Source organism: Morone saxatilis, unplaced genomic scaffold (assembly GCF_004916995.1).
Source record: "Morone saxatilis isolate NCDOM2014 unplaced genomic scaffold, NCSU_SB_2.0 Contig9, whole genome shotgun sequence".
Lineage (NCBI taxonomy): Eukaryota > Metazoa > Chordata > Actinopteri > Moronidae > Morone > Morone saxatilis.
The window spans coordinates 7,629,400-7,644,115 of record NW_023340268.1 but is presented as its reverse complement, the minus strand read 5'-3'; the positions used below and the strand labels follow the sequence as shown (position 1 = coordinate 7,644,115).

Genomic DNA, 14,716 nt, shown 5'->3' with positions numbered 1-14,716 from the left:
CGGCTACTGTCACAACACATTTTATCGCCTCATCTGTTTTCTTGGGAGCTTGTCCTTGATGCAAAACGGGTTGCCCCCTCTTTCTGCCCAGCCAAGTGGCAAACGTGCGGCTTCTCACTGTGTTTTTCATCCGTCTCTAAATGGGAGAGCGATGGCATGAGGCCCCGGCCATCTCAGCTATCTTCGTGGCCCTGCTCCCAACCCGACGCGCGCGCTGCATTTGCCCCTGCGCACGACACCCAGTCCGCCTCCCGCTCCGCTCCACCGCCCCTCCCCTCGCCCTTAGCTTGCTGCCCGCTGCGCGCGTCAGCCTCAACCCGCCGCGCGGCCCTCACGCGCTCGGCCGTCTGCTGAGTGTGGTCACACCCCCCACCGCCCCTCCGCTCCCCGCGCCTCTCAAGACACGCGGGGTGCCTGGTGTGGCACCACTGCTTCTGATCCCGCGGACTCACCCAACCGGCCTCTAATCCCCCTCGACACACGCCAACGACCCTAGAAGGGGCTTCACTTGGACCTTCAGCGGCACAGCTCACCAGTCGCACTAGCACCCTCCGCCACCGGTCCACCCGCCTACAGCCTCTCACAGCCACCACTCTACCGGACCTCGCTCGCCAGCCTTGACCTGCAGCTCCCCATACACTTAAAAATGGGCCATATCAAACCGCCCTTCTGCCCAATCGCTCCCTCTTGCCGCCCCTTGCACCGCCCACGTGCCTCCCTCCTTCTGGGCGAGATGCTTAGTTGTGCCCCGCGACCCGGTCTCGCCTTGTCGCTCCGTGCACACCCTATGCAACTACGCCTATGTGTTCGACCCAGACCAAGCCACACTGTCAGTCCTCGCTTCCTTCCTAAAACCCCCATACATCGCAACGATGTTTCCGGGGCGCACCTAGCAGCCTTAAAGCGACAGTTCTCCCCCTGACGCGACTTTTCCTCCCTTAAGAACCGCCGCCTCGCGCCGCATCCTACCACTGCACACAAACCCGACTCTGCGCTTCCTGCTGCTCGATGCTGCCGCCATTGTAGTTGCGCTCTGAGACAACTTTTAACAAATATCTCTGGGGCCTTGGCACGGCTCCAACTCTGATTTTCTACGAGCAGCAGTTTCGGCATCCGGGACACATACAGCCCACTTCGAGACAGACACCCTGTTGTGGGAGAGGCCCGATCTCCGAACAATCCTCACCTGTGATTTCACAAAACCAAACCTTCCACCTCCCCTCCTGCACTTCTTATCTTTACTTCTTACCATGACATTGCTGCACCCCTGTGGGATCGTTTGCTTGTCGTGTCTCGCCTCCCACTTCGGACGCAGCTCGTCAGGCAGGCACTGTGTGTTCGTCTTTTAGGCGCGTTTCGTTGGGTCCTGCACCCTCACGGTGTCCAAGGCCGGGAACTCGTCCACCTCCTCCTGCCAGTTTGTCGCCGATGACCTTGCGCAAGCACAAGGACAAGGTCCAAGCGGACAGATTGTGCAGAACTTGCCACAAAGTGCCTGCGATCTCCGCAGTAGGTCTCCTTACATTTTGGGTGGCACACCTTCCTTCCCCTGCACTCACTTAGACGTTTCATATGTTGCAAACAACAACTATGTCTCCTCCATCGTTCTTCACTTCTCTAGGCCTCAGCCTCCAGACTCGCACTCACACGCGGCTCGTTAAACGCGCTCCAGCTGGTGATCAGACCACCTTCCTAAGGATCTATTGGGCGAAGTAGCAATGGAACCTCCCCTAGTAATCATTCGCACCTCAAGTTCTTTCATTCACCTGCAGGCGTGCCCTCTCCACTGGACCCCACAGTGTTTCGGAACACTACCCCTTAAAGACGAAACCAGAACTTAGGCACATAACGATAGGGTGTTTGTATTTTTTTTGGTGGTTTCGCGGGCCCCCCTTTTAGTTCTCTCCTTTACAGCTTTGCGAGGCGGAGGGCCCGGCTCGACGCACACGTCGAGTTTACACCCGCTCACACTGCAAAATCCTTCACACTGGAACCATAAAGACTGTCTATCATACAACTCTGTCCTCACATAGTGCACTTGGTTTGCTCCCGTCGACCCATCGACAAAAACACCTACACTGATGCAGCTCCTTCAATAATTCCTGGCCTGAACCACCGCTTACTGGCCTGGTTGTTTTTGTGCGCCATCTTCTTCGCATCACCGCCCCTGATCCGTAGGATCCGTCGGAGCTCACACTTAAAAGAGGCCCACAGAGTTCACTATGTTTGAGCCACTTAAGTTTGTTAGCCTTAATACTAGGATGCCGTCGAATATGCTTTTTTCTCGGGGGCCGATATCTGGGATATGTCCGGATCCTTGGTCCCAACTCTGAGGATTTCCCGAGTATCGAATATTACGCCCGCCGATACCCGACGGCTACTATGCAGGCTTTTCTTACACGGAAAAAAAGCGTTAGGTTAACACAGAGGGTCTCCTATTCGTGGAATTAAGACGATGTATGCCAACTGTTTATTGTGATGCGGTTTCCAACTGGATGCAATACGATTAAACCTTGCAACATGGCTTTTCCGCAAATGTAAACACTGTCTTGTGAAAAACATAAAAGAGAAACAAGAACTTCAAGCTGTTCGGATGTGTACTAATACTGAAAAGAGGCGCTAACGCTAAGGTCACATAGCTTACGAGCTGCCTAAGCTCTGGTTGCAATGTGTTTTGTGTTAATTATTAAACATTCATGCTTTAAAACTCTGTTTAGCTTGTTGTGCGTTTAGCCACGATCAAGCAACGCCAACCAGTCTAGCGTGTAGTTGTTGTTGTTAATGACGGTCATTCATAGGGCGCGCGCCGGTTAAACGTTCCCGCGCGTTCGTGGCAGGCTCGGAAATGCTGTAAGGCCTACCAGAGACAAACCAATACGGTTATAAAAACCGGATACCGACGGTATTCCCGATATTACATTGTATTTTTTAGTGAATATCGGCCGATTATATCGGAGGGCCGATATTATCGGACATCCCTACTTAATACATGTATTGTTACAAATTAATACAATCATTAACAGCCAATGTCAGTTTTGTAATGTGCTAAATGCTAAAATACTAATACTCACAGGAAAGCCTGTCTGCCATTGTTCTGAAGAAAAAAAAAAAACGTATCAGTTGAAACAACTGCCAGAAAGCTTTTGCAACCAATTGCATACTGTAGGAACAAAGAGAAATAGAGACTGGTTGGCTTGGCTTTTTTCATATTAGTCATGCATTCAAAGTGCTTGTACTTTTGATTTGCCTACAAAAACATATTGTTTTGTTTCCTCCACTTCATGCCTGGTTTCTAGCTCAAGTCAAACCCCAGTTAGTGTGGAAATTGGGGGCTAGATCAGATTCAGAATTGGAGACAGCTGCTGGTGCCATTTTATTTTTGTAGCATATGGGAATGTTTTGTATACTCCTCATTATATTCGGGACATTTTGACACCATATCACTTATACATATTTATCACACACTAATTTCCCATACATTTTTTGCCCCTATGAATATGATTCTTCAAAGAACGATCCACTCACTCTACTCTGATGAAAATTCAATCTCAGACAAGAATGTATTGTCTTCTCTTGTCATTATTAAACCATAATAACTCACAATTGAGTTGGCACTGTAAGTATTAAATGTCCTTACACAGAATAACTGTATTTTTCAGCACATCTTCAAGACAAGAGCGTTCACATGGGAGGATGACCCAGCTCTGTTCTGTCTGCACTGACAGATGCTATACTGTTTAATCGTGACACATACACTCAAATATTTCCATTTGGACAATCTGTTTCCACTCGGAAATGTCATTTGATTAATTATAATCAAGCCCTTAGCATCAATATTTTCCAGTGTTTAGATGAGACTTGGCTTGCAGTCCTCATAACGTTGTGGGAAAGGAAAAGAGCAAAATGTCTATAATTTTTTTTTTTTTTTTACTGTTTTAGTGCAAATAAATAAATATTGCTTCATGTAATCCCAAACATATGAAAAACAAAAAAAAAACCTGTAAGATACAAAACTTTTAAATCCGTCATATATTATCTATTGTGTGTTGGAAAATTGCATGTCAACCCTTATACACACAACATTTAACAGGGTGTAATAAGGAAACAAATGGCTACGACTTTGCTGAGAAGTGTTGGTGGTGAGATATTGATGAAGTGGTTTCACTTAGTCTGACTAAGACCAGTGCCAAAATGTATGTGCTATACTGTAAATGAAATAAAAAAACACATAAAAAATAACAGCAATGACAGTGTTTCATCTGAATTCTTAGTGGGAAGTGATGTATTCAAAACACTAATTGTAGATCAACAATAGTGTACAAATGATCTTTAACTGAATTGAACACAATTGTGTGGGTATGGAAAGGCACGTGGCTAAGAAACTGCTTTTATTCCAACAGAGAGAGAAGGACATAATGCTCAAGAAGGTTCACGCTATCCCCAGATCCTAATTCCCTCGTCATTACTAGTGCAAAAAATATAACAACTCACTAGCTCCCTATCTATAAACACTACTGTTTTGACTACTGTGTTCAGCCAAGTCAGAAACAAGTGAGGTCTTTACAATGGTGGCCAAGTGCTTATTCTCTTATGCTTTCTGGGTGCCCCACACATTGAGCAGTGGCAGTTATTGTGGCTGTTATAAACACACAATCCCCCATGCCTTATCCATGAAAATACTGTTAAAAATGTTTAAAGATGTCCCATGATATTGTTGGCCACATGTGAAAAGGATTTAATGAGGAAGTTCATGTATCCAGTTTGTAGATTTGGCAACAGCAGTGCATGCCATTTATCTGGGTGAAAATGAGAAAGCAAACAACCCACCTTGGCAAAACTCTTGAGGATATATTGAAATTACCTCATTTCAACCTCGGGCCTCTACGCACCAGTTGTAGAACCTTTTTTAATGTAAAATAAAGGGTTTCCATATCTCATAAACCCTGCGAGCCCAGCAGGGAGCCCAGTTTCAGATCTCACACAAGCTCGAACGCACAACTGGAGTCCAGGCCAAGTGAGGTGCATTTGTACATCTGTTGAGGTTTAAAACAAAGAGCTGAACACTGTGATGGCTGGCTGGGCGGGTGATTGCCTGGTTGGCTGCTTAGCTCACAGAGGCATCATTAGGGCACCCAACAAGCTCTGTGATAATAAGAGAAAACACCTCTATTATGTTCCCTGAGGCCTGTAATATATATATTCACACCTAGTTAGACTGTGTGACCAGCCCTATTAGTTGCAGCAGTTAGACTCCGCCTGCCCAGTCATTAACACCACCGATGGAGATATAAGGCAGTCATTACTGGAGTAGATAATGGTAAAATACTGTACAGACTTTTAACTGATTGTGGAAATAAAAAGTCAAACCAGCTAATGTGTCACACTGTGCTGTGGCACAGTTCCGTCACAAAAATATTACTGTTTTAAAAGCTGTTAGCGAAGCTTGGCTGTATGCAACCGCACAGGTCAGCCGACAGCGCCCTGTGATGGTGTGTAAATGAAATGGTAATAGAGGGTTTCATCACCACTACTAATTACTGAATGACAGTTTTCTCACCAGTGTGCAAGTGTGTGTGTGTGCATGCTTATGCCTGTGTGTGATAGGCCTAATTAGGTAAACTCCCATTACACTTAAAAGTGCATTACTGCTGCTCTTTTGTAAAGGCTATAATTAGAGCGCTGCGGAGAGTGAGCAGTAATTAAGTTATTTCTCAAGTATTATTAGTCTGCTTGTTATATGAGCCAATTGTATTGAAACGGGTAGAATACATATTTGACTTAGTGCCAGCGCTTTGTTAACTTTATAGATATTAAAGCATAGAGCTATTACACAGTGCATGATTAGAGTGTATGGCAATATATAGCTCGTCTTCTTCTCAGGGGATTTCTGCCTGATAAAATTAAAATATCACAATGGACGATTGTGTAAACTTGCAGACGGCTTGTGTGAGCTGGAAAAAAGCAATTGACAACATGTACGCGCATGGCAATGCATACACATTTCTTGTCTCAGGCTCACAGCCTGACTTGGCATTTTTGTGCATGTGTCATCCGATGCCTGCAGTAGCAGCAGCGTAAGCCCCGCATCCTCTGACTAATCCAGATTGCCTTCTAATCCCGATGACACTCTCCTCTTCCTGCCATTGACTCCGTTATTCCGATGCATTTTTTCAAACAGTCGGTCTCTTTTAATGTCGCTTTCTTTAATTGCCACTGTCCTGCATTGTGCTGAGTAGGTGCGGATTACGAACTTGTGAAACCAGCAAATCCATGATCCAAGTTTGTTTTACTTACTTTATTTTACCTGATTCGGCCTTCACTCAGGTGTGCTTTATAAGGATATCCCTCAGTCTCCAGTTAGCTTTGTTGCACATGTATTATTTGGATTGGTACACATGTTGGATAACCTTAGGTTGTAGACAAATAACAAAACAAAACAAACTTGTTTTTAGCTATAAACAATGGATGGCACTCTGGTTGCACTCACTAATGATGTTCTTTACATTTTCTTCCCTGCATTTTTGTATTTAATTACATATTCCCTCCCTCCACCAGCAGAATTAAGTAACACTTGTAATGATGTTAATCACTGTCTTAGGAGACCTTAACAGGCCTTCAAGGAGAAAGCTAGGAGACTGGGTTACTGGCACATTTGCACAAGGTTAGCAAATCCCATCGGAAGGGTGGTGGGGTGGATTGAGAGCATGGACTGTTGTGCCAAGAGGGCTGGAGTACATCCTCTTTCTACACTGTTCTGAATGGGCCTATTTTTAGCACACAGGGTGGTTTTATTGGACAGATAGATAACTCGTTGCATGCTTGTGCTCTGTGGCTACTCACATTCATTGTGTATGGATGTTTGAGCCTGTGCCATATTGAACTGTTGAATCATGCATTCCACTGTTTTATTGAGATTGGTTGTAGGCCACAGGTTTAACGGGTACTAATGTGAAGCTAGTTAAATTGACAGATTGTAGATTGTAGAACACAAACAAGGTATAAAAGTACAAACATGACTCCAAAGAGTAAGACTACTAAAAATAATATTTTTATTAAATCATACACAAACTGAACAAGTGCTGATAATATCTTTTGTGCATTGCTTATGGATGATCTAAATGTTGAGAAGTAAGTTACTACAATTTACAGTTACAGGCACACAAGACTTACAATTCAGTAATGATAATAAAACATAAAACATTTCCATGCAAAACATGATCATATATTTGCTTCTGCTCAATTCTCACTTCAATAGCAAAATAAATACAGGAAGTTGTCACCAAAATTCTCCAGCCTATAACTGCCTAATATTAGCAAATGCTAAATACACAAGTTGCAGGTCTGCTTAATAAGACTACAATTAAGACTAGCGGTCTAGATTGGCAGTTAATTAAAATCATAATTTCTCATTTTTTTCTCAAAATTACAAATCAATTAAATTAAACAATTAAAACAACGGCAGGTTTTGCTGCATGGAATGCTTTTAAGCTTTGTCATGGGAAAATATTCAAAACAAGTTATATAATACCTTTATTGATATCTGAATTTTCGTAATGTAGTAAATTCCATCCTAAACCTCAAAAAGAACCAAGAAATATGTAAAGGGTAAACGACCCACAGGACTCGATGAGTGACAGAGTGAAGTGTACAGATTAGTTGGAGATTGCGGAAAAGGAGAGACATAAATTACTATTTTCCCCAGACGTGGGATCCAGAATGAATGTCGTGCCCAGGGTTAGCAAATCTCATTTGCAAATTTCAGGTGGGGAAATATCCCTCCCTCCTCTTGTCCCCTCTCTCCCCCCCTCCCATCACAATAAAAAGGAAGTTTCTCATTTAGCAGAACTGTGGGCCTTGAGGCTGTGTCACAGAAACCCATGTGACACACACACTGCATACAAACCAAATGAATCTCAGTCCTACTGCGCAGGGGCTTATCTTGATTTGAAGATGATTTAAACCTTGTATGTTCTGTATAAGTGCATCTGTTCCTTATTTATAAACTTGTGGTACAAGACCAAAAACTGTTCACACTGACAGCATATTGTAGATTCAGATTAATTCAAAGACACCAAATACTGTAGTTCCAGCAAAATGTTTGGGAAATGTGAATTAAATAGTGTGAGAATGTGTGCTTGATTAAAAAGGTTTCATGCATCACACAGACATCATACAGTATATAGCTTCACAGAAGTATTCCAATATTTTTTTTGTGTCGTTTTTATTTTAGAAGTGTAGATGCTATTTAAGTTCTGTAAAAAAAAAAATTGTGTAAATATGGTAAGCAATATTATAGCACATGTAAACAAATTGCATAGGATAGTTGTCTATGCACAATATACCTGGGAAAATATGCATTTGATCCGGCTTTGCGAAGTTTAATAGAGGAGTTAGCATCATTTGACTCTCATATGGCCTTCGGAACTGTCTGTATTATAGGTTATATGTGCACAAAGGTAAAGAAAAAGTAGCCTGTCTCAGTTTGTATGCACACTTTCTGTGTATATATGTTTATGTTGTGTTTCTTTGTCCTTGTGTGCATACCCTGTTCACAGAAAAAAAAACTGTCTTCATCCACTTGGCCGAATCCCAACATTCCTAGCTCTTTCTTATTTTGGAACATGTTTGTTGCAGAATGAAAGGAGCGTTTTGAGAGATGATCACAGACGTTCTCCCCAGAGAAATCTTAAGGAGGAAAGTGAGCCTATTTTCAGCGCTGTAGCAGTGGAGAGTGGGACTCATTATGACTCACTCAGAGCTGAAATTCTCTGGATGATGTCTGAGTCAGACATAAGGGCCAGTGTCCGCTGCCATGGTGATGCACAGCCAAATGTAACTGAACTCAGAGAGCAATAGAGATGGAAATGAAATGAAGGAAGCTTTAAAGGGCCCTGAGGCAACTTCGCTATTGTCATGATAAAATTCCCAGAGTAAAAGCTGGCAAGCTATATAGCTCCTGTATGTAGACTGGTAATTCAGAAATCATCTAATACTTCAAAGTGAACAATCTTTGTGTAGAGTTTTTGATATTGTAGATATATTTAAGGCAAGCAAAGCAAATTCAGGGGCAATTCCAAAATAATACATTTTTCTCACGTTCCTTACCCAGGATTTCTTTGGGGAAATCTTCTGTATCTCCTCTGAAAATATTACTTTTATTTAGCAAACGTGTAACAAAATATGCCTCAAACAAAGCTAAAAAGTAGTGATTTGAGATTGTATGTGAGTGCAACATGCACAGACACAGATACAGAAAAACAACACACACATAATAAGTGCATTACACTTATTATTTGATCAAACAGTATGTGTGAGATTTTGTCTTGATCAAATTATCTTCAAATAATCTTCATTTCATCTACATTGCCTGGTACAGCAGGAAACTAGCTGGAAAACCTGAGTCAGGCTCATCACAATATTTTCTTTTATTATTTCTTACTTTTCATGATTAAATGCATTTTAACTTGAAGTAATACAAATATTCTTTTTGACTTTGACCTGACTTTAACCTAACTTACCTAAATCCTCAGAGACAGAAGTCAAAAAGTGAAGTCTGTATTGCCTGCTTCAACAATCACTAGCCTTTCTCACTCCATGATTCTCACTTTGGCACCCTACGGCTAATGGCTGAAATCCAGTACGGTGAACACATTAGGAAAAACTTGCACATGCTGTACTTGTCATGCAGGTGCGTCAGAAAGGAGCTCAGTATCTTGAAAATGCTAGCAGTTCATAGAGAATTCATGCAGTCATTGAAGTCTGTATGGGCTAGAACAACTGATTTATCCAATTTTTATTGATTATTATTATTTTTTTGATTTATTGAGTAATAGTTGCAAGTGTAGTAGTTCCTTTTTTAAAGATGTTAAAATCCAGTATGGCCACAGGCACCCACCTGCTGCCTCTGTGTGAACAAAAGTGTATAATTTGACATGCGTCTTTTCCATTGCCTCAGTTTCACTGTAAAATCAGCAGTAGAGGACAGTGATGTAAGGACAGAGCCATGTGACAGGCCGGCAGATATTAATCCGATGTGCCTGGCTCGGCCTGGGCAGGCTGGCCATAAGCCATAGAAAGAGAGGAGAGGGTCAGATGACAGCGCCTGTCGCTGCCAAGTCCAGCAGGTACAGCATGAAGTCAGGAACATATACCTTACACCTCTCTCTGTCTCTCTTTGTGTCTCTTTGTCTCTCTTCCTTTGTGTATCTATTTTCGACACTCCTCAGACACATACTGTATGTGAATACTGACATTAATATTTCAAGGGATCATATAAAACCATATCGGCCAATGCTTGTTTTTAGAAGCTGAAACCAATGTTTGGATTTTTTTCTTGATTAAAGACTCAAACGATTACTTTTCACGATTGTTCTTAAAATCCACTCTAATCCACTGTTTTAACACCAAAATAATTATTACGTGAAAACAAATACATTAAAGTATATACAATTGGAAATTGGAAATTCATATGATTATAAAATATTTATGAACATTTCTATACATATAACAGCCTATAAAACATGTAATGTATTGAGATTTCTTTTTAAATTTCAGGTAATGATGAATCTCATTCTGATATATTCCTGATAATAAGCCAATGTCTCTCTCTCTCACACACACACCTACACACACATACACACCCTATCAGTCAGGCTGCCAGAGGCCATCTCTGTGACCTGAGAGCCAGTGACAGACAGCAAGCATGCAGAGCTGACAGTGCTGAGGTGGATGTGGAGCTCTGCTACAGCCGATCTGTGTCATTCACTACCTAACCCCATACTCCAGATTAACACACTGCTTGCTTGAAAACCCTGAAACTTATTTTCAGATACTGTAGTAATCTAGTTTAGCCACTTTTAGCAGTGAAAGATCTTCCTTATTGGTGTGTTCAAGTGCTTGACGAGTCATCTCCATCTAATGTATGTGTTATCATGTGCATGCCATATGAAGAAACACTGTTGAAGAAAATGCTTCAGTGACGCGTTCACAAAACTGAGACTACAGCATCCAACAGCGGGCTGGTTTGCAACACTCCCATATACTTGTTGTTGCCATGGTAACGACTGTAAACATAATTTCAAGCACAGTAGGGAGCTGATGGTACTGTCTAAGAATATCACGCCATTAAAATGCCATTTATTGATAAGGAAGCTGTTGTTTGTTGTTACCTAGCTGGCGTGTTTGATTGCACATAGCATATGCTCTGTCTCCTCGATATTAATAAGGTCTCTGAACATGACTTATAAATACAGTGCTTTTTGACATAGTGTTGACCTTTGCCAATTCCTGCACATTATTTACAACTTGGGGTTGTGCTTAAACAGCAATGATAAGACTTATTTATTAGGCTGTTTTGGGGCTTTGGTTACTGCTGTGTCTCAAACACGGTGCAGCTGTATCCCAGCAGCACTTATAAGGGTTTAAGTGAAAATAAGGAGCACATACAAATACCAGTACAGTACCACTCTGACCCCTCACTGGCCAGCTTCAGAGAGTACAAACAGTAGTAAATAGAACAGAGCAGCCACAATAAGACCACAGAGTGGTTTTCACAGTTGTTCAAGCAGACAAGAATGAAAAACTAAATGTGTGGGTGCTATGTGTGCATGTTTAATCTTTTTTTTAATTTACTCTTTCACATCATATTTAATTTGCTGAGGATAATAGGAGTTTAACTCACAGTGTAATCTGTGTAAACCAGCTTTTTATGCTTTCTCTTGTATTACTCTACACTGCAAGCCAAGACCTGATCGTTTTAGCAAAAACAGAGACTTAGGAAGAAGGTGTTGTCTCATACACACACACACACACAATTACCTTCCTGTGGTGGGGTTTTCATCTTTACCAGTGACACTGATATCATTATCTTGGATGAAGAGTCTCCTAAACTGAATTTTGACTTGGTGAGTCTGGCTTTTCACTCCGCCTTTCATCCTGCAGGTTTCACACTTCCCAGAGGATGTTCACATTTCAAAATTAGTAGATCCCTTTCTTCTGATTAATTTTATTCAGAGTAAATCATGTGTGAGTTTACAGTTGTGTGTTTGTGTGTGTGTGTGTGTGTGTGTGTCTGTGTCAACAGGCTTTGGTGGCCTGTTGAACCACTTAAAGGATTCTATTTAACGGGTCAGCCGAGCAATTAATCAAGGGTTTAATTGGAATCCCGAGTGGAGTGACATGATTTATGCAAATAAGGTCATTAATATGCAGGCCTGCATTCGATGCTTAAATTAAAATGGCTCATCCGCCAGCACTAGCTAGCACTTTCATTACGGTAAATTAGAGAGTGATAATAACTCCAAATACACATATTTATTTTCTGCAGACATTCAGAACAGGACATGCCCACAGGAAGAAAAATATGAAAAGGCAGAAAGAAAGAAGGTCTTATGTGGGGGACAGTCAGGAGGAGGCAATGCTAATGCTGTTAATTTTACCTCATTAGAAGCAGACTACTATCTGCAGGGCTTCGGTTTTAATTGGATCACCAAGCAATTTAAACCACATTTGGTTCTTAATTGCTTTTTTTGCACTTTATTACAAAAAGTACAGCAGCAGTAGTTTGCTATTCACCATATTCTTTGCCTGGTCAATGCAGCGCTGTGATACCAGTGTCTGACCTATGCTGTTGCCCTTGGTAACCATCCCCACAGGGACAGTTTGTGATCCTTGCTCCAAAGTGTCCAGTGCACTCACCCTCACTCTGTGCTGATGCCAGGGGATTAAAGACAAGAAGGCAAGGAGTTGAGCCACAGCTGAGTCACATTCTCCTGCTACTTGTTTCATTATGGTCGCTGCACAGGAATGTTGACTGCAGGAGCCACTCGTCTTGAGAGATGTTTCACATCTAAGATGAGAAAGTAAAATCCACTAGTTGCCTTGTCGCTGTCTAGTAGTTGCCAACAGAAGTGAAGTGTGTGATTTAAAAAAAAAAAAAGTGATAATTTAAAATGACACTCTAGTCTGATGTGTAAGTATTTGTGGTGAGTACTGATGGGCAATATCATATTGTTCATGATAATACAACTACAACATCAGTGCACATAGCTAAAAAGGGAAAGTCACATTGTGGAGACTTTGGTTTGAAAAAAAAAAATTTCTGTAGTGAACTGGTTTGCAGAGGCAGCGCTTCATACATTGAAGGCCACATATGCCGTCATCTAGTACTATACTTCTACCTTGAGCGTGAGAAGAGATACTGTGTGTGAGGATCTGATTCAGCTTATTTACAATGATTGATTTATAATCACATGGCGTGTTTGCTTTTGCAATAACTAATCAGAGCCGCACCTCACAATGTCCTGGAAAAAATTCAACTTTCTGGCCTTTTTTTTCAAGTTGCGAAACCTAACTAAATAGCTTAGTTTGTATTAGTCAGATGTGGTGTTGTGGGAGGGAAAAAAGCTGTATTGTAGCTGCAAAAAAGTCATGGACCAGGCCTATAGAGAAATATATTGTTAGTATTCTTCTTGCGCTGTGTTTTTATTGTCAATTGTCCAACGGCTCTCTGCAGAAATATTCCTATAGTAGTCCTATTAAATATGGCTTAATAAATAAATAGTGCCTTGTGCGCCAGAATTATTGCATTGTAGTTTTCTTAAACATTTGTTGGACTGTAGGGCCGGTCATGACTTTAGTTATAACAAAATAAGTATACTGTAAAGCCCATCTAAATCCTTCTGAAAATGACCACAAAATAATCTATATCTTCAGTGTGGAAAGAGGCGCGCAAACCAATATTGTGCCTTATGCTGTGCTACTGGTGGCAGAAGGTTAACAAGCCTAATAATCTTACTAGATTAATAACAGATGAACCATAAAATACTTTAATTTTAGTTGAATTGAAACACAATTATTATTCCACAGCATTATTTAATAAAAACAAATTTGGTTGTCACAAAAACAAATGACTGTGCTATTCTACTTATTTTATTACATTTCACCCCAGGTTTTGTTGAAAGTTTTAGGAGAAATATTTAATCACAAGCTTACGTTGGCCTTTGAGAGTGAAGGAGATGTCCTTTAATATGCAGTGACATCTGAATGTTATGGTTACCTATATAACATCAGCTCCACAGTGCAGGCTTAGCCCAAGGTAAATGCAATACAATATTTTGTATTGTGTGAGAAATGAAAAGCCAAGCATTAAAAAAATATAACCCTCATTAAAGCTCTTCTATAATATGTGCACAGTCAGTGTCACTCCCAGCATGACGACAAAAAACAAGTTCAGCAGCAGCACTTAAGAGGTGTGGTGCACATGCAAAATGTCACTGGGAAAATGTACGCAAATGAACTATTAAGCTTCCTTGCTCACGAATGCTCGTTGTCATTGTGGATATCGTTCATTGAAACCTCTGGCTGCAGTTTTTTTGTTTGTGCGCTTTATGGCTGCCTTGCTCTCTACACTGTATGATAGGAAACAGTTCCAGTGTTGGAGCACAATGGGGTGGTGTTGACAGCTGGTGTATGTGGAGCACAATGGGTTACAACAAAGAAAGAAATGGCAATGGATCAGGCTTCATGTACTGTAGCTGGAACGGATGGATCTATTAAAAAACATGCCTTGATCTGCCCCGATCAGATTGGGACGTCCTGTTGTTAGACTTAAATACTTAAATGTCACTATTTTGTTTCAACTTATACATTGGCTAAGAGCTAAGTTTAGTCCATTTCAGCATTTTTCCCTTTTGCTGTCTCCCTCTCTCTCTCTCTC

General features: G+C 41.5%; 1 protein-coding gene across 1 annotated transcript in view; it reads left to right on the top strand.

Moving 5' to 3' along the window:
- The window catches only part of rbms3 (RNA binding motif, single stranded interacting protein), a 259,572-nt gene that overhangs the window by 12,638 nt on the left and 232,218 nt on the right, over window positions 1–14,716 (top strand). The window lies entirely within an intron of this gene.